Consider the following 20,306-nt stretch of genomic DNA (forward strand, 5'->3'; position numbering starts at 1 on the left):
AGCACTCAGGAGGCAGAGACAGGCAGATCTCTGTGAGCACAAGGCCAGCCTGGCTTACATAGTGAGTTCCAGGCCAGCTGGGGCCACAGGGAGACCCTGTCTCAAAATGACCAAAAAAAAAAAAAAAAAAAAATCTGGAATTCCAAATCAGGAAATCAGGTTGACTACATTTGGATGCTTGTCTTCTGATGAACAGTATATTTATTAGAACTGATCAATGACAGAAAAGATCAGGCTCACTGGGTCAATTCTGTTCTCCAAACATTGGCTTAAAACACCCCAGAAAGACACAGCCATGCTCAAGGTCTCTGAAGTACTCAGTGACGTTTAAAGAATACACAAATCCTGCTTAGGGAGCAGAACCCAAGTTCAAACACACTGCTTAGTGGTACCAAAAGTAATCACTGTTCCCATAGGCATGCCTCGCTTGTTTACAGCTGCGTCCAACAGACGCCCACAGTCGGTTGCATGACTCCCTCTGTACCCTTAGCCCAGTGCCTGTTCCTGAGTCCACCCAGCCATTCACTGATAATAGTGGCCATTTGTACTTAGGAATGTTTTCAATTAAGACTGCCATATACAGAGAGGTTAAATTGTGTTTTCTTTGGAAGGAACCATTCCTTTTTTTAAGTCAATAAATTTTTAGTTAAGGGATATGGCTACCTTCAAAGCTGAAGTTGAAGACTTCAAGACAGCCTTTCAAATAGAACAGATGCTTAATCCAGGTGTGCAGTCGGCCCATGTTTCTCTTGTTTGAGCATGAATGAAGAGCATATTCATGACCTCAGCATTCTCTGTCTACGATCCCACACACGTAAGAGGAAATGTGAAACTCCTGACGCTCAGAGTGACAGACCATACTGATAATAAGGTTCTACCTGAACACGGGCCTGGAGTTGGAGACGTCAATCTTGGTGTGAGTGAATGACTTGTTCCAATGTAGCCCTGGCATACCCTACAGACCTGTAGAATTACTGAGTGGGAGAGGGTAGGAACGAGTGTGGTCTATATGCCTCCATTTTAAGAGAGGTGGGGTGTCAGCAGTTGAGGGGCTGATCGTCTATCCTAAAATGGACCAAGAAGCAAATTGCTTCAGGACCCATTCCTACCTGTTGATGTGAAAAAATGCAAGCCGCTCCCACTAGGGAGGGTGCCTCAGTACCTCTCCCTGGAAGATAAGCTCTGGGCTTCACCTGATAAGATGACGGGGTGCCCTCAGGTGTCTGAATGCCCTGCTCAGTGAAGTTTAGAGAGTGCAAGCAGCCTGCTTAGGGAGCAGGGGAACCAAAAAACCAGTAAACAGCATCATGAGAAAGAGTGGGAACAGGGAAGAATTCACCCCCCTCCAAGAATGGGGTGCTGGAGACCTCAGCAGGGCAGTGAGTGGGCAGGCCGTGTGAGATCTCCGGGCCAAACCCGGGGATGCTTGGCTTCTGCTGTGCTCTAGATGTGATTGCCGCATTGGACAAATCACTTAACTTCTCTGGGGTTTGGGTCACACAGTCCCATAAGGATTGGTGCTTCCATGGGTCCTGCTATGTAGGGATGTGTGCTAGGACCCATGGAAGCTACAAAATCACCCAGGGCAGATCCCAGTCCAAAGAGGAAACCGGGGCCTCTGCAGCCTTCTCTTCCCTTGTTCCACATACTGGGTCCCTTCCCAGAGCCAGCTCAAGGGATGCAGCTTACTGACCCCCACCTCCTCCCTGTTCAGAACATCAGTTTTGAATCCAAGATGCTTAGTGAGACAACCCCGAAGGACAATCTAAAGACAGCACAGCACCCTGGGGAGCCACATCATGCAGTGTCAGCCAGAGTACAGGAAGTACAGCAGTGTTTGGAACAATCAGACTTCACATAATACCTTTAACATTATACAAGGTAGAATGTTCTAGGCCCCTTGAGGCTCTTAGGGACCTTTTGTGGTGGAAGGGTAAAAAACGTGCAAAGGGGCCTGAGGAGTGGGCGCTTAAACTAGATGTGGATGGACAGACGCTGCTATCTGAATGTAGGCAAAGACTCGGGAGGTGGAACTAAGCCAAGTGGACAAGGGAAATGAAAGGATGGAAGAGTCCCAGAGATGCTTCACAGCTTTCATGACAGGTCCAGGACACAGTACGTGAGGCAGAAATGTTCCCTGTCCTGTGAGCTCACAGGTCAGTGACAAAAGAACAGAGAGGCAAAGAAAGTCAGCACAGGGCACCACTGGTAGTGGGGAGACGTGGGGGATGGGATAGAATCGAGGAGACAAGGTATAAAGATGTCAGGGGTCAGTCAGGACCTCTCTAAGAAGCTGGGCGTGTTTAAGGAACTAAGAAGATATCCTGTGACTAGAGGTCAGGAGGAAAGAAGCCACAATGAGTCCAAAGGGCCTGGAAAGGGTGAGTTCGCCAGGGTCTCATTAGCAGTGGTGTACTAGTAACCTCTCTTGTTGTTGTGCTCAAATACCTAACAAGAAGTGAGTTAAAGGAGGAGGAAGGGTTCCCTTCTGGCTCACGGTGTGAGGGGATACAGTCCTTCATAGCAAGGAAGGCAGGTGGCAAGAGTGTGAGGTGGCTTGTCACCTTGCATCTGCAGTCAGGAAGCTGAGAGGTTACCGCTGGTGCTCAGCTCCCTTCCTCTGAATTCAGTTTGGGACCCTAGCCCACGTGATGATGCAACCCACATTTAAGGTGGGTCTTCCCACTTCAATTATCCTTGTCTAGATAATGCCCAGAGGACTGTCCCCTAAGTGATTCTAGATCCTGTCAAGTTGGTAATGAAGTTTAACCATCACTAGTGGTATGGACTTTGGGTTTTATTCTGGACTCCAAATGGAGAGGCAGGGTTTGAAGCCACAGAGTGGACACAGTATGCTTTTAAAGGTCGCTATTTCAGTAGTATAAACGGATTGTCAGCTGTCACCGCATAACAGATCAAATTATCTCAAATACAGACATTTGAAACAACACACAGGAGGGCTGGAGAAATGGCTCAGGGTTAAAAGCACTGGCCGCTCTTGCAGACGACCTGGGTTCGGTTCCCAGCACCCACATGGCATCTTACCTCAATTTGTACCTAAAGTTAATTAAGCTGGGTTGTTTTGGACAAGTCATAAAAACTCTCTTTAACCTCAGTTTACTCATGTATATAATACCGAAGGATTCTAGCCAGATGTAAATGGCACCATGCCTATGAAGTGTCCATTCTGGAGCCCAGGAGGAGAGAAGAAAGCTACAAATGGATGTCAGTATTGTAAGGGTGGACTCTGGTCAGCAAGCCCATTAGAGAGTCTCATTGAGCAGAACACCCAGAGCTTGCCAGGGACACTGGTATGTCATGTCAGATGGTTGGCACATGTTCTCCTGGGAAGGAGTGTCTGTATGGGAAGATGGAGTGCTGATGGGGTATTTTGAGATGGAAGAAGGGCAGAGGGAAGGATGAGCGTCTCTGGGCATTGCAGCTGTAAAGGGCAGACTGTGAAGGCTCTACTCAAGCTGTCCTCCGTGGTTCAGGGCAGAGATGTGAGCAGTGCTCAGGTGATCGCTGCGAGAGCCTCGGTAGCCTTGTATCCTAAGGTGAGTCATGACACACCCGACTCAGCTATGTTTGGGCTGCAAGGGTGAGGATGCGGCCCCTTTGCCGTGGTTGGATGTTGGTGTTTGCCAGGTGCTGACACCGGGTCCCTGTTGGTCAAGGTGTATGCTCATTGATTCCAATGGCTGGATCAATACATGCATTTTGTAGAAGAGTTCGGTGTTACATTTTCTAACTACACAATAATAAGCTGGTTTCACAGATGAGACCTGGCCAGGGATGTCTACCTGAGGATGGAGGCAGAGTCTAGACTTTGGGTTTGGATCCTTGTCCACGCCCCACCTCACACACTTTTTACACCCCTCCTTTTATTTATTATTTTTATTTTATGTGTATGAGTGTATCGCCTGCATGTGGGTAAGTGCACCGGTGCTGTTCAATACCTGTGGAGGTCAGAAGAAGGCATCAGATTCCCTGGAACTGGAGTTACAGACAGTTGTTAGCTGCCATGTGGGTGCTAGGAATCGAACCTGGATTCTCTTCAAGAGCAATCAGTACTCTTAACTGCTGAGCCATCTCTCCAGCCCCATATGCTTCCCTTTTATAAACAAAATTAGAGACAGGGTCTCATATGAGCCCAGTAGCCCAGGCTGGCCTATGACTATGTAACCCAGGCTGGCCTGAACCCAGCAGCCTTCCAGCCTCAGCCTCTTGAGTGCTGGGATTACAGGAGTGAGCCATCACACCCAGCTTCAAAGAGCCCTTTTAAATGGAATGTTTTTGTCTGTCAGACCCACCCACACTTTGAAAGCTCGATGTATAATCAAATCCACCAAAAGAAAGTTGAAAAGACAAACAAAAACTGTGCTTTTCCCCAGCATTGCGAGACCTCTGTCCAAACAAGCCCTTGAGAGCTGGTACCCAGCAGCTCTCTCCAGCTCAGCTCCTACCAGCCAAGAGCTGCGCCCCCCACCCCCCATCGTTGGCACAACACGTCCCTTCTCAAGTCCCAAAAGGCTGCAAGGGCCCTTCCTGTGTGCGCTGAGGTATCCTCCAACCTCCACCCTCCACTCTGCTCTCACTCGCCGGGTCCTCTGATGACTCTGATGACTCCCAGGCCGCGCCACCAGCTCGCGCTCTGGAGCTCGGCGATCAGCTGGAGGCAGGCACCAGGCTCAGGGAGTCTGGCCCAGCACCGAGCAGCAGCTGTCTGTACCCGCCCTCCGGGTCCCTCCCGGTCCCTCCCCGCGCGTGACGCGCCAGCCCTGGTGCGCTCCTCCCCACCGCCCGCTCCACCGAGCGCCCGCTGCCCCGCAACTTCACCCTGCGCCTCGGCTGCTGCTGTGGGGACACGACTGTCACCTGCGGCCCTTTCCCGCTCTGCCCCGGACAGCGAGCGCCGCAGGCTGTCAGCGGAGCCGGGGGTGCCGAGCAGTGCGCGGGCGCGCGTGGGTGCGGAGATGGCGCGTGCCACCCTGCGCTGAGCGTCCCGGGCACAAGGAGGGTCTCTGCAGGTAGGTGCGCGCTGTCGGTGCCTCCCCTCTGCGCCTGCTTCTGCGTTCACCCGGGTGAGGTCCGGTGCCAACGGGTGTCCTGGACTGGAGCGCGTTAAAGAGCCCTTGGGCGTCTGGGCTTCCTCCGCCGTGGAGAATCGGGGCGTCTGATGCCCGCGGAGAGGAGAGGGAAGTTGCTGAGCCACAGGGGCCACGCACTTTGCGCTGGCAGAACCCAAGGGTGTCCGGAGTGCAGAGGGACGGGCTGAGATTAGAGCCCCTGGCCGGGGCTGGGGCACGGCCAGGACTGGGTCGCGGTGGCCTGGGAGGTGGAGGTGGCGCCGGGGTGTGAGCGCCTTGCGAGCGGGGTCCTGGGCGAACCCCCGGCGACCGAACGATTTCGGGGCACCCGGGTGCGATGGGAGATCCTGCTGGGAGGAAGGATCGCGGGCTCCAGCCGCTTGGACCACCTCCAGGCTGGGCAGTGGGGCTTGGCTTGAACCCAGCCCCTCCAAATGGGGCGGTGCAGCCGGGTCGTGAGAATGGAGAACAGGGTTAAGCAAGGAGAAATGTTTTGCTTTGATACCGACTCGTGTCTGGAAAGATGGGGGTAGGGGACCACACCTGGGGGACAGGCGTGTGGAAGGGCGCCGGAGAAGCTGGGCTTCCGTAGCTCTGTTACCGGAGGCTGTAATCTAGCTTCCTCCCAAGGGGTGGGGGACTGTGCTACAGGCCCCTCCGATTAGAAGAGAGCAGGTGCTGAAATTCACCGAGCACACCCAGGTGTGAGGGAGGCTGGACTTGAGAAAGTGACAGCTCCCTCCGGAGCCGGAGAACGAGGGGAAAGCCGGCTGGCTTTGTGGGGTGGGGGTGGGGCAAAGCGAGCTCCGCAGCCTCTGGGCTCTTGTCTCGGGACATCTATATGTTGCAGGGGTGACAGGGATGTCAGCATTCTACGGGGAAAACTATGTGGTTGTCTTAGAAACACATGGGGCCGGAAACACACCCTCCCGGCACCCTGCTTTCTACACAAGTGTGAGCACCAGCCCCATTGTTTCCTGACAGTCATTTCATCTTTTTTGTTTTTTCAAATCACGTTTGCTGGCTTCTCCTTCCCACCCACACCCCAGGATTCCTTCTTTATCTCTTGGTTTAGGAGCAGCCTCGAGTCTCCCATTCAGTAGGTTTAGCACCACGGAAGTCTTCCAGTTGAAGTCTTCTAGCTGCAGTCACCCCAGTGGAGGTCGGCCCAGCACTCACTCCCTCAGAGAACCAGGGTCCTCACTGTGAGTCTCCAGCAATTCACTGTATAGCGTCTAGTAGCCATCTCCCTCTATGGGAACAAATTGCAGGGGTGTGACTCCTTGGAGTGAGAGAAGAGCCTCCCCCTCCAGCCTTCAGCAGCCCCATCAATGGAGTACACAGCCAAAAGATTTTTTTCTGCCCTAGAAGTTAATACACTTGCTTGTCCAAAAGTTGACTGTAGCCACACATCTGTAGAGCGCTGGAGAAATCTGTTTAGTCAAAGCATACTGCATGTGTTGCTTTTCCAAAGGACCTCTGATCACTGTCGCTTCCCTCTTCCTCTGACCCGCTGATGTGAGATTTTTGCTCTGAATATTTTAGCCTCTGTATAGACATAAAGAAATGCCAAGCCAGAAAGAGAGAAAACCAAGGGCCTGCCTAGAATTCTGATTACCCAAATGAAAGCTCCAGAAATGGTCCCTTCCCTTATTAATTACAGAATAGAGTTATTTCCAGCAGAGGAGGGACCTGTCCCATTTCAAGGGTAACCTGGAGAAGTCAAGGGGTCCCTGGAGGAAGTTTCTGTGCATCTGAATCATGGGAGCTATGCCTATATAAGCATTTCATAATTAGTCCTTGGAGGGGACCGTGCCAGGGAACCATCCCTACTCAGAGTGAACCACAGACCAGCTGTGATACCCCCAGCATGCCTCCTCCTAGATGTAACTAAGCCCCTTCTGTTGTATTCTGTATGTATATATGTGTGTGTGCATGTGTGTGCGCCTGTATATGTGGTCCTGTGTACAGGTGTGCACATGCATGTGGAGGCCAGAGGTCAGCATCAGTATCCTCTTCTGTCACTCTTCACCTTATGTTTTTTGAGACAAGGTCTCTAACTAAACCTGGGCTCACTGCCTCAGTAAGACCTAGCTGGCCAGGAGCTGGAGAGATGGCTCAGCAGTTAAGAACACTGACTGCTCTTGCAGAGGACCCAGGTTTGATTCCCAGCACCCACATGGCACTACAACCTGTCCTTAATTCCAAGGAAATCTGAAGCTCTCTTCTAACTTCTGAGGCATTGCACAACATGGGTCTACTCACATACATGCAGGCAATACACTCATACACATAAGATAATAAAATATTTTTAAAAGAAAAGAAAATATACCTTTCAAAAAAAAAAAAAAAAAACTAGCTGGCCAGGCAGCGCCAGGAACCCTCCTGTCTCTGCTCCTCCAGCCTTGGATCACAGGCATGTACCACCACACCCAGCTTTTTACATGTGTGCTGGGGATCAAACTCAGGTCCTCCTGCTTGTGTGGCAAGTACTTTGCTGACTAAACCATCCCCCGCCCCAGTTCCTGTCTATTATGTTTTGAGTTCATGATATTAGCCTGCTTCTGTTAAGAGACCCAAACATAGACAAGGGTAGCTGTGGGGTGTAGACAGTACAACTTTTGGATTTCATGTTCAATGGTGAGTATGCAAACAAAAGTCCCTTGGGTTGAAGAGTTTGCAAACAAGTGCTTTATTTTATCAGCCTGCATTCAATGGGTTGGAAAAAATTAAAAAGCTCTTATTTTTATACTGGAAAGAAGTAAGCCATCTAAAACCAGCCTCTTGCTTCCTTGAGGGGAAGTAGGGTGGAAATGAACATCTTTTTAAGTGCACAGTGGGTGCTCCTCCTCGGGCAATGGCAGACTCAACTTTCCATCTGGGCTTCCTGTGGCCGGGTGGCTCTGAGCAGGGCTTCAAGCTTGCAGACAGATCTTCCTGGGCTTATTCTCTCCTCTACCAATGGAAGCTGGAGGGGTGGGGGGTAGACAGCTTGTGTTTGTGGCTATTCAACCAGAAAAGAATACCAGCTGAAATCAGACAATAGGGCAAGAGAAATGGGTGGGGGTGGGGAGGGGAGGCACCGATATGCCAACCCACAGCAAGTAATTGGTTCCCCAAAGACAAACTGAGCTGTGGAATGGTGTCTTAGAGCAGTTGTCAAGTAAACAGCCCACAATGTGAATATTAGGAAGATTTGTTCCGAAAAGGGAAAGGCTGGGGAGGCTGCACCTAGCCATCCCAGTGGAGTCCTGCTTTGAGCCTGTCGAATCACATTCAGTTTCTCAAAACAGCATCCTCCCTCTGAAAATGAAAACCTCACTGTTATGGGCATGGAAGCCTTCATGAAGTCCATGGAATAGACCCACTCAGTTCATCCTGTGTTGAATGAACTGATTCAGAAACACCCACGAGTTGAGGTCCCTCCTCTGCACCTCCGCTCTCTGAAGCTGCAGGCTTCCTTTCCGGACCAATGGTCCAGGGTTTTGCTTGGTTTGGTCATCATGAGCTCATCTCACCTGGGTTGAAAACATTCCCTGAAAATAATAGGTGTTTCTCTGCGTGTAGCAGCCATCTGGAAAAGACGCTCACGTGGCTCCTCGTAGGTCCGCCACCCTTCAAAGGCAAGCCAGAGCACCATGAGAGAGAAACCGGTCCGGCTTATTTATCGTTCTTTACTTTCCCGACACTGATGGGCACCATGGGGTGATGTAGCAGCCATCTGGAAAAGACGCTCACGTGGCTCCTCGTAGGTCTGCCACCCTTCAAAGGCAAGCCAGAGCACCATGAGAGAGAAACCGGTCTGGCTTATTTATCGTTCTTTACTTTCCCGACACTGATGGGCACCATGGGGTGAAATGTGTACGCCATCACGTGTTCATTATGCTAATTTAAAAGGAAATTAGAATTTTTTCAACAATGGAAGAAAATGAGATTTAGTTTTTCTATCTTGCCTTCCATAAAACCAAAATGAGCTCCCAGCCAGACCAAGGAGAGAGCCTTAAACAAAGGGAATGTTTCTTCATGCTTCTTTAAAACAGCTTAAATATTTTTACATTGTTATATAATCTGTATATATAAACTGATTAACAATCCCTTGTAACTCTGAGGTGGATGTGAAGTCCAAGCCTACAGTGTTATTTAAAGGAACACTACATTTTGGGGGGCTTGGGGGGGTTGTTTGTTTGGGGGGTGTTTTTTTGTTCAGCTTATACATATATTCCCTGAGCAAGTATTTGGAGATCTGGCCAGAGTTAGAGTTCTCATTCAATCTAAAAGCATAAGAAAGACTACAGATAGGTTTAGCAGTTAAGAATACTCTTGCAGAGGACCCAGGTTCAGTTCCCACCACCCACAATAGGTGGCCCAAAACCACATATAACTTCGTTCTAGGGCATCTGACATCCTCTTCTGGCCTCTGTGGGCATAAGGTATGCATGTGATGCACATACATATATGCACGCACTCACATATAAGCGTAAGATATGGATTATACCATCCAGCAAGTACCATCTAGTAGAAAGGAAGAAACAGCTGTATTGTGGGCAACCACAGGTCCTGCTTTGTCCCATGTGTTAGCTCTTTGTCATGATAACAAAATACCTGATGCAGGGTGCTTATGAAGTAAAGAGACATCTCTTAGGACAGATGAATGGAAAGGGAAAGGAGGCTTACCAGACAGGAAGACCAGGAGCTCCCTGTAGACTCAGGGGGCTGTTTTGTTCATTTCTCTGCCTGGTGCCTAGCCAATAGTAAACGTCCAACATTAATGAAGTCTGTGAACCTAAATTTGAGAGCAAGTCTGAAGATAGTGAAGGTTAGAGCAGTGAAAAGTCAGGACTGGCAGGAAGGTCTCATGGGAACGGTTGTGAGATAGTTAAGGATGGTGATATCAGAACAAGGCTGGGTCACGGCCATGGCACCAAACACCCTAGTATAGGAAAACAATGCGTTTCTCCACTTCGTGCTGACGATTGCCTTTGGGCTTCAGTGACCCTGGCTCCCTCTGCAGCCCTGGACTGTTCCCATCCTCCAGAGGCAGATCGCTCGGGAAGGAACAGAAGAAACAATGGCTACATTCTCTTGAAACTTGTTTGTGTAGGTCTTCATCCTCCAGGAAAGCTCTCGGTAGGGAGGTAAGGACAGGAGGAGGGAGAGCTCCTTCAGAAGACAAAGTGACACCCAGCAGAACACCGAGCCCAGGCTTTCCTCCTCCCTTAGCAGAAAGAATAATGCCAGTTTTCTGAGCTACACCAGCTCCCTAGAGGTTAATCCTAATGTGACATTTGATTTCCTCACATTTTGCAACATAAGAACTTATGGAATGACCTTGACCTTAACGCTCTCCCTTCTGATTTATGTGTTCCCACACTGGGTGTCCTGCTGAGAGGCAGGGGTTCAAGATTGCCCTACCCTAAATGAAGATTCTGGAATAACTGCCAGCTGGCAACCCTTGAATGGCGGGATCGTACATGCGGTCAGTTCCTAGACTGCTGGCTGCATTTAGTCACGTGGAAACGGTCTGTGTCCTCCTCCGCTGTTGTCTTTCTTGGTTCATCCTCAGAAACAACTGGAGCGTGGGAAGGGACAGGTGGGCCTCAGGTGCTGGACACACACACAGGGAACCCAGTATTCACCCGGGTCCAGCTGCAGAGAACAGAACCCAACCGTCAGAAAGGTCAAAGTAAAAACAGCTTGTAAAATGATTGGGTCAGGAAAGGCTATAGTGCTGTGTTGAAGGCTAAGCAAACACCCATCAGGCTGAACTTTATAAACCAAGATGTAAAACTGGGCTACAAATGGCCACACTGTCGGATTTAGCATCACAAAGCTCACGGCTGATCTGAGGGGCTGCTGGCTCCAGAGTAAGGCTACTGCAGCCATAGCCAGGAAACAGCCACCAGGAAACCACCACAGAAAAGCCAGACACTTCATGTGGTGGCTGGAGGGGATGGTAGATGTACAGCGCAGTAGGCAAATAACGCTCCTCTCTCGCAAGATGTCCGTGTCCTAATCTCCGGGACCTCGGACTGCGATGCCCCACATAACAAACTGTAAACTCACAAGCGTGTACTGGTGTTTTACAGTCATTCATTAAGACAGCCATAGAAAAGCCACACCTGCACCCTCCCGCTACATGAGTAAGTTGAATCACAGCCCCAATGCCACATGGGGGGGGGGGGTAGCTGCAGGGAATTCTGGGAAATGGTGTTTCCAGTTTCTGAACTTCAGTACTGGAAGGTACCCAGAGAGAGGGGAGGGGGGGGCAATGTGACACTGAATCCACCCAAGCCTGTCCCATGCAGCTGCCACCAGAACATGAGGCTCCTGGGATCCACAGGTGTGTATGTCCAGTGCTCTAACTGTCCTTCACTGAGGGATGGTGGCATTTGGTGGAACAGAAGTGAATGCCTGGTATTTTTAGGAAGTTTAACAAATGTTGCTAAACCATTAAGACACCAAGGAGAGTGGGCGGAAGGAGGCTTTGAGTGGCTGCCTGCTTAACCATCTTAGAAGTCACTGTCGTAGGGGGACCTTCGGTAGCTCAGCTGGTAAGCAGAGGGCTGGGGAAGTTACTGTCTAGAGATTAAGCAGATTGTACAGAAGTTTTGGAGACAAATGCTGACTTATTACAGCTCTGTCCTGAGCCACAGTGCACTCATGTGGTCCATAAACTGTGGAAGCATGGCTTCAGCATCATCTCTGTCCCCCCAAGATCTTCCTACAAGAGAGGACTCTGGTCCTCCTCCCGTGGGAAAGCTGAGGGTCTGTGTCTCTCCCTTCAAAATGCTCTGTGTGTGTGTGTGTGTGTGTGTGTGTGTGTGTGTGTGTTTTCTGAGGCCTCCTGTGTGTGTGTGTGTTTTCTGCCCAGCCTCCTGAGTATTGCGATAGTAGGCATGTAGTGCCATGCCTGGTTTACACCTGGATCAAAAAATATAATTTGCGGGGCTGGAGAGATGGCTCAGAACACTGGCTGTTCTTACAGAAGACCCAGATTCGAATCCCAGCACCCACATGGCAGCTAACAACTGTCCATAACTCCAGTTCCAGGGGATCCAACGGCCTCTTCTGTCCTCCTCAGGCATTGCACAGGACATGGGTGCACTTACCTACATGCAGGCTATACATGTATACACATAAAATAAAAATAATAAATAAAATATTTTTAAATATATATATATAATTTGCTTGTTTTCTGACATCTTACTATATAGCCCAGGCTAGCCTTGAAATCATTGGCCATAAGTTATGGTAGTTTTCCGGCTTCATCCTCCCAGGCCCTGGGATCACAGGGGTGTCGCCCCTGTAACGGTAATTTAACTTCAACTTTGTTGACTGGAGCAACAGCTCCTAGAGCTATGAACCACCATGTAAATTATCTCACCTGTCCTGAGACCACCATGCTGAGAGGAAGCCCCAGCTAGCTGACCTTGCAGAGACCTGGGCCTACACAAAGGGAAAGCAGGGCCGGTCAGCCCTCGGCAGCACCAGTCCTTAATGTCCAGCTCTGTTTGACTGGTAGAAGACCTGGACCAAAGCTGTCTGTGGGTCCTGCCTCACTGTGGTTGTGATTGCTCACCTGGCAATAAACAGCTTCATGCTAACAGTTGCAGAGAGAGGCCAATGGAGACAGAGCCTTGCCCTGCCCTTATTAGATGTCTTTCCTGTGAGTCAAATAACACCACAGTGGTCTATAAAAATCAGGCCTAATGCCCTCCAGTTCACTACTGGCTAAGAAACTCATTCCTATTTTTCCCCCCTTGAGACAGGCAAGATTCTATCTGTAGTCCAGGCTGTTCTCTCAAACTCATGGCAATCCTCCTGCCTCAGCCCCCAAAGTGCTGCAATTACAGGTGTGAGCCATTGTGCCCGAGTTCATTCTTGATGTTTCCTTGAGAATCAGATTGCTGCAGACTGCAGTTGGTTTTCTGGGGAGGAGGCAGTTAAGAAGCAAGAGGCAGATGAATTTCCAACTGGTCTGTCCAATGCCAAACAGCTCCCTCCAAAGAACTTTTAAAAGTCAAGCTGTCCTGTAACATTTACTTGGGGTGTGTCCTTAAATTGGGGACCCTCTAAGGACCTGGACAGAAAGAGGAGAAAAAGACTAGAGCAGCAGTGACTTTACCCCCGGCACAGTTAGTTCCAGCCTCCCTTCCCTACCACGGTCCCACTCTGTTCCCTTACCTGTTGCTTCTTTTCCATCCCTGGCTCCTTTCTTGCTGCCTAAGTGTGGTGTTTTTCCACCTTAAGTTCATGGTCTTATTAAGAGGCATGTGAGTAATATTTAGTCCCAATGATGAGCCCTTAGATTTTCACAGTTTAAATCTTCTACTTCTGTTGTCCCGTTTATTTTGTGTGGCGTGTGTGTACGTGTGTACACATACATGTGGACGTATGTGTGTGGAGGTCACAGGCTGACGTTAGGTGTCTTCCTCAACCTCTTTTCTACCTTATTTTTTGAGGCAGGGTCTCGCACTGGCCTGGGGCTCTCCATGTAAACAAACTGGCCGGTCTACAAACCCCAGGGATCTTCCGGTCAGCCTCTACAGTGCTGGGATTGCAGGCACAAGATGCCCCACCCAGCTGTACAGGTGGGTGCTGGAGATCTGAACTCAGGTTCTCCTTCTTACACAGTGAACACTGTACCAACCGTGCCTTCTCCCTGTCCCAAACTGTGCCATCTCCCTGGCCCGTCGTCCGTGTAAACCACAGAACAACCTGTAACGTAGCCTCGAAGCCTCTCACTTCATGAAGTGGGAAACATAAGCCCAGTGTGGTGGTCCAACCTGTGATCCCAGCTCTTAGGAGGTAGAAGCAAGGAGGGTCAGGAATGCAAAGTCATCTTGTCTAAGTAGGGAGTTCAAGACCCGTCTGGGATACCTGAGACCCTGTTGCAAAAGAAACACAAAAGGTGAACTTCTTTGTCCAAGATCCCAAAGCCTGTTTGTAGAAGAGGCTGGGTGGGCGCTGACTCTGATTCTTCCCTGGGGGACTTTCCACCCACCTCACTAGCCTGGGCAGCAAAAACCAGGCCGAGCTGGAAAGGAGGTCTGATTTGTTCTGCCTGGCTCTCCTCCTTCAATAACTGAACTATATGACCTACTGGAAACCAAATTCAGTGGGGATTCGAGGTGTGACTGTTTCCTGTTGTTGACTGTCTAATGCACTCAGCTGGGTACTTGGTTTAGTACGTGGAAACCTGTCCTAATGATCAGGAACTGCTCCTTCTTAGACTTCCATGGCAATCCAAAAAAAGTTTGCCCTTCGAATCTTGTCATCATGATCTATGCCCTAAAATAGGACAGCAATGACACGTGGTGTGCTGTTGGTGGGGGCCTCTTTCTTTGGGGGGGCAATGACACGTGGTGTGATGTTTATCTTTCTTTGGGGGAACTTCAGTATGCATGACTTCACAGTGAGAAGATTCCAGGTGCAACTGGTTTTCTTTCTGTTGCAAAAAATGCCTCCTCCCTGCTGATGACAGATAACAACAACCATAACAAGAAGAGGCTAAGGGGTGACCTTAACTAAGATGCCCCCCTAAATGTGAATATAGCTATCAAGCTGGAGGTACTGGTCAGAAGCACAGTGAGGGGAATTAGCAGTTTTCCCTTAAGAGACATGTCTTACTGCTTTATAATCCAGCTGTGGGGGAATCTGGCTGAACCATGCATACGCATTTCAATTTTTTAAGATTTTTTTTTTTAATTATGTGTATGTGTGTGTGTCTGTGAGTATGTGCATGCGAGTGCAGGTGCCTGCCAAGAGGGGTCAGATCCCCCTGGAGCTGGAGTAACAGGTGGTTGTGAGCCACCAGTGAGAGTTCTAGGAACCAAACTCCGATCCTCTGAAGGAAACGGACTCACTCTTAACTGCTGAGCCATCTCTCCAGGCCCCATATAAGTTTCTATATATGGTTAGAAATAGCTTTTGTAAGCCAGATATGGCGGCTCAGACTTGTAATCCCAGCATCCGGGAGACAAAGGAAGTAGGAACAGCAAATTTGAGAGTCAGTCCAAGTGACACAGCAAAACCTTTCCCCAAAATATCCCCAAAAAGGGAAAGAAAGGGGGAGGGGAAGAAGGAAGAGGAGGAGGAGGAGGAGGAGGAGGAGGAGGAGGGAAAGAGAAGGGAAAGGAGGAAGAGGAAGAGGGGAAGGAGGGGAAAGAGAAGGGAAAGCAGGAGGAGGAAGAGGAAGAGGAGCAGAAGGAGGAGGAGGAGGGGAGGAGAAGGGAAAGGAGGAGGGGGGGAGGAGGAGGAGGGGGAGGAGGGAAAAAGGAAAGAAAGACGTGATAAATACAAATCCTGCAAACACCTTTGTATGCATATTCCGTGCTGAATGCTGACATAAATCTTCTATAGCGAAACACCCAATCTAAATAAAAAGCTCATCTGTAATACCAATAATAACAGCTATCATTCAATAGTGTTTCTGATGTGCCAGGCGTGTGTATTAACTCATCAAATCCTCTCGATAACCTGAGGGAATTGCTTCTCTCATCTGATAGATGAGGAAATTACAGCTTTGTAAAATCATTAAAACGCAGGCAGGCCAGGTGGGATCAGAGTCCAGGCTGTGGCCATGCTCTCCAAAGGCAGAGCTCCAGTTCCCACAGCAACTAGCCGGCAGCAAGCTCAGGAAGCAGGAGTGCTCCCGGTAACTCAGCTGGGTTGTGGCTGCCAGGTCTTTTGGCTTGGCAGCTCAGATCTCAGACTGTCCATGTGGGCTGAGGTTCTCTGTTGATGTGGAGACAATTAACAGGCTCAGGAGTCTATTGCAACCACTAAACTTTCCCATGTTATCTAGGGGAAAGGTCCCTTACTCCAGCCAAGTGCCTGCAAAGGTGCTCTGTAAGGGCACAGAATGAAATAGACACTTTTTGTCTAATGCATCCTAGGAAACAATGACACATCAGTAGCACCAGACTGTCTCTCACATGCCTTCGCCTAGGAGATCTGAAGCAGCCCACAGCAGGGGAGGGGAGTGGAGAAAAACAATCAGAAGAAAAGGATCCCTCCCTTCCTTTGATGCAAGACTTATTATCAGCTCTATGTCCACATGTAAAGCACCCCTTGATCAATTTTGTCTTAATTACTGAATGTAGGAAAGCAAGACCATTGTTAATTCCTGCGGTTTTAATTTATGCATCCGAGACTTATACAGGATAATTACCTGCAGTCGAAGAAAAATGAATACTGTCAAATCTGCTAATGCACGCATGATTTCCCCTCTCTATCAGAAAAGATTTAAAGTGATAACCAGCCTAAACGATATTCAAAATTGCACTGGTTTGTGGAGCACAAGCTCTTCCCCCTTTGATTTGCATCACAAATAGAGTTCTCAAATTGGGACTGACTAGATTTGAATATTATTTCCAGAACAATAGTGGTGATGCATCAACTTAATGCATATTTGATCCTTTCCAGAAGTTCCCATTTTTCAAATCGGCACAAAGGAAGTTGTTTTCGTGAGTTCTGTGTTAGCCTGGGTATAATTTGTGAGGAAATCCTGGTGGAATTGATGATGGTTTCCCTTTTCAAGATGCCTGGGGGATTTGGAGTCATGATCTATCTACTACTGCTAGATTCCCCCTCATCCCTGAACCTCCACGAAGCAGTGACTCCGGAAGTCTAAAACAAACAAGCAGCTGGAACAGAGTGAGGCCATGAAGGACCACAGATGGGAATTTCCTGATGACCTGAGTCAGGCTGAGAAAGTCTTTTTGTGCCCAACCATGATATTGAGAGTATATGACCTGGTTAACTTTCGCTCTAAAAACTGGTCCTGTGGGGCTGGAGAGATGGCCTGGCAGGTAAGAGCACTGGGTGCTCTTGCAGAGGAGCTGGGTTCAGTTCCCAGCACCCACATCATGGCTGAGAACCATCTAACTCCAGATCCAGGAGATCTGACACACTCTTCTGACCTTTGCCCAGCAATGCACAACACGGGCACACTTTCATGCATGCAGACAATACACTCATACACATAAAATAATAAATAATACTCCTTAAAATTTTTTAAATGTGGGGCTAGAGAGATGGCTCAGCAGTTAAGAACACTGACTGTTCTTGCAGAAGACCTGGGTTCAAATCCCAGCTAACATGGCAGCTAACAACTGTCCATAACTCCAGTTCCAGGGGATCCAACAGCCTCTTCTGTCCTCTTCAGGCATTGCACAGGTGCACTTACCCTCATGCAGGTATAACACTCATACACATAAGAAATAAAAATAATAAATAAAATATTTTTTTTTAATTTAAAAATGTAAGTAAATAAAATAAAAACTGGTGCTGCACACCTGCAGTTTCCAGCAGGAGGATGACTGTAATTCGAGGCCAGCATGGTCTTGTATTACAAGTTCCAGGCCAGTCAGGGCTATGTACCAAGATCCTGTCTCAATAAACAAAAACAAACAACAGCAACAAAACCCTCTAGGTTGCAGCCACACCTTGGAATAGAGTGGGCAGTGCTGGTTTGATCCCCAGCACCAAAGTGAACAAGTGAAAAGGTCAGCTGCGTGGTGTGCTGTCAGCTCCCTGTAGGGAGGCGAAAGGGGAACCAGTACCTGGTTACTCAAGCTGTTGCTATCAGAAAGGTGATACACAAAATACAGCAGTTCCTTAGAGGACAGCTTCCTAGGAATGACTTACGAAAGGAATGTCTTGAAGAAGGAGGTTAGCAGAGCTAGCTATCCCTAAACATCACAAAGACAACATGGGCTTGCAGTCTTCTCTGTTTTCTTATCTCTCCCTCAAGCTCTCTAAGGATCTAAAAATAGCAGTGGAAAGCAATATTATAAAGAGAAAAAGAAGCGTCTATATTTGCCTCTCAAGTGCTCTTTGAGGGGGTGGGGGGGAAGTGATATAACTTAATCTAAGCCAAAATTGCATACTGTGACCAGATTTTGTTTTAAACAAATATCAGCAGAGTGTATTAAAGATGGCTGCCCTTGCCCCACAGCCCCTCACAGGGGAGCCCACCCGGAGAGAGCGGCACAAGCTCTCAACGGTCTCATGACTCTGCCAGAATTTGTCACTTGAGGCTTGAGGTTCTAGGAAAACCAAGTTTGTTGGCAAAGCCAACTGGTTCCCATTGGGAGGTGAGGCCTCCTTCCTTAGCACTGACTCTAGCACTGGCATCCACATGAGAAGCAAACACCCGTGTGTCTGAGCACATCCACATGAGAAGCAAACACCCGTGTGTCTGAGCACACACTCTGTGCTTTGATTTAAGCTCAAAGGTTCCTATTGGTCCTCAGAAATCAGGGTGCAAATGTTGCAGGTCAATGTCTTACAGAAGAGGAAGCTAAGTGGGGGGCATTGTTCCAAAGAAAAGAGTCATGGCAAGTGTGTGGCTGCAAACTGATGATGGACATGCCGCACAGCTGTGTGTGTGCACATGTGCATGTGCGCACGTATGTATGTGTGTGCACGTGTGTTATGTGTACACGTGTATGTGTGTGCATGTGTATATATGTGTTTGTATGTGTATGCACATGTCTATATTATGTGTGCAGTGTATGTGTATGTGTGCATGTGCAGACATATGTATGCATGTGTGTGTGCATGTATATTTATGGGTATATATGTATTATGTGTGCATATGTATATATGTGTGTTCTTTTTTTATTTTGTGGGGTATCTTTTTTTTTCTGAGACAGAGTCTCCCTGTAGTTACAGCTGGCCTGGAACTCACTGTGTAGACCAGGCTGGCCTCCAACTCACAGAGATCTGCCTCCCTCTGTCTCCCAAGTGCTGGGATTAAAGGCAGGCACCACCACACCGGGCTGTGTTCGTTTTAAAAAATTTTTTATTTGTTTTTATGTGTATGAGTGTATTGTCTGTATGTGTGTAAGTGCACCTGTGTCATGCAATGCCCGTGGAGGCCAGAAGAGGACATCAGATCCCCTTGAACTGGAATTATGGACAGTTGTTAGCTGCCATGGGGGTGCTGGGACTCAAACCCAGTTCCTCTGCAAGAGAGTGCTCTTAACCACAGAGCCATCTCTCCAGCCCCAATGTGTGTGTGTTCTTAACCTTTCAAGTACTACCGCTTCCTTGTTTTACTCGTCACGTCATTTTTCCCTACCCTGAGTGGATGATGTCGGCTGGGACACCCTCCTCTGTGTTACTCGAGGCCCTCTGTTAGTCAGGAGAGAAGCTCTAGATACACTTGTAAAGCAGAGCATCCTTCATCCATCATGATGAGGCTTCCGCATGTGTTGACGCTGGAAGTGCTCAGGACGACACAGCTGGTGAATCTGATACTTGCCCTTTCCTGCTGCGAATATTAATTGCATCACACAGCAATCTCAGTGCTACATTGGCGGGTGGCAGAGAGGTGGGGGTACAGCAGCTGGCTGTGTCCAGCCACCTGTCCACACAGTGTCCCTCCGCCCTTGCCCTGAATACCCACGTCTGAACAGTTGCTGGGCATCTGCTCTCAACTGGAACACCCACACTGCTGACTTGACAGCAACAGGCCCAGCCTGCCAAAAGATGTATTTTTGGTACAGAGAAAAACCCCGTCCCTCCTTAGGATCAAAATGCATTCTTATGCGAATGTGTGTCATTTCTGAAAGACATCGCCTGGTTCACATTTTGAATTCTGCTCATCCCACTGGATATATTCAACACGCACATTCAGAGCCCTCTGTGCTTCAATTCCAAAGTCTGGGATGAGGTTCGGGAAACATGTGGCATGAATGTGTCCTTCAAATAAGAAAATGGTCGCACCAGCTGACTGCCTGGGGTGTTCACTGAAAATCCAGAAAATGACGCCCTAGCACAGGCGTCCGAAACCTCCCCCACTCACAAACCCCTTTGCCAGAGAAATTTATTATCCACTCCCAGGTGTTTAGGCAATAAAATAAGTGTGCAAATCAGACGTTTGCTAATAAATCATAAAGAAATTTATTTTAGGCCAGGTATAGTGGCACATGCCTTTAATCCCAGCACTCGGGAGGCAGAGGCAGACGAATTTCTGTGAGTTCAATTCCCGCCTGGTCTGCATAGCAAGTTCCAGGACAGCCGATGTTACAGGGGGAGCCTATCTGAAAAGGACAAAAAGAAAAAGAGAAAAGGGTAAGAGATGAGAGAAGAAAGCCGGGTGTGACAGCACACATCTGTAATCCCAACACTCAGGAGGTGAAGACAGGAGGATCAAGGGTTCAAGGTCAGCTTTGGCTACATAAGCCCTTCTCAGGAAAAAAAGGA

The 20,306-nt window shown here is 48.8% G+C and overlaps 1 protein-coding gene across 4 annotated transcripts in view; it reads left to right on the forward strand.

Annotated features, from left to right (window-relative positions):
• The first annotated feature begins 4,791 nt into the window (after positions 1-4,791).
• The window catches only part of Ripor2 (RHO family interacting cell polarization regulator 2), a 98,566-nt gene continuing 83,051 nt past the window's right edge, over positions 4,792-20,306 (forward strand). For all 4 annotated transcript variants that reach the window (XM_008847083.2, XM_008847084.2, XM_008847085.3 and 1 more), the window contains exon 1: positions 4,792-5,030. The gene's annotated coding sequence lies outside the window, so the exon portion shown is untranslated. The remainder of the gene's footprint in view (positions 5,031-20,306) is intronic.

This window comes from Nannospalax galili, unplaced genomic scaffold, assembly GCF_000622305.1.
Source record: "Nannospalax galili isolate Female #2095 unplaced genomic scaffold, S.galili_v1.0 scaffold503, whole genome shotgun sequence".
NCBI lineage: Eukaryota > Metazoa > Chordata > Mammalia > Rodentia > Spalacidae > Nannospalax > Nannospalax galili.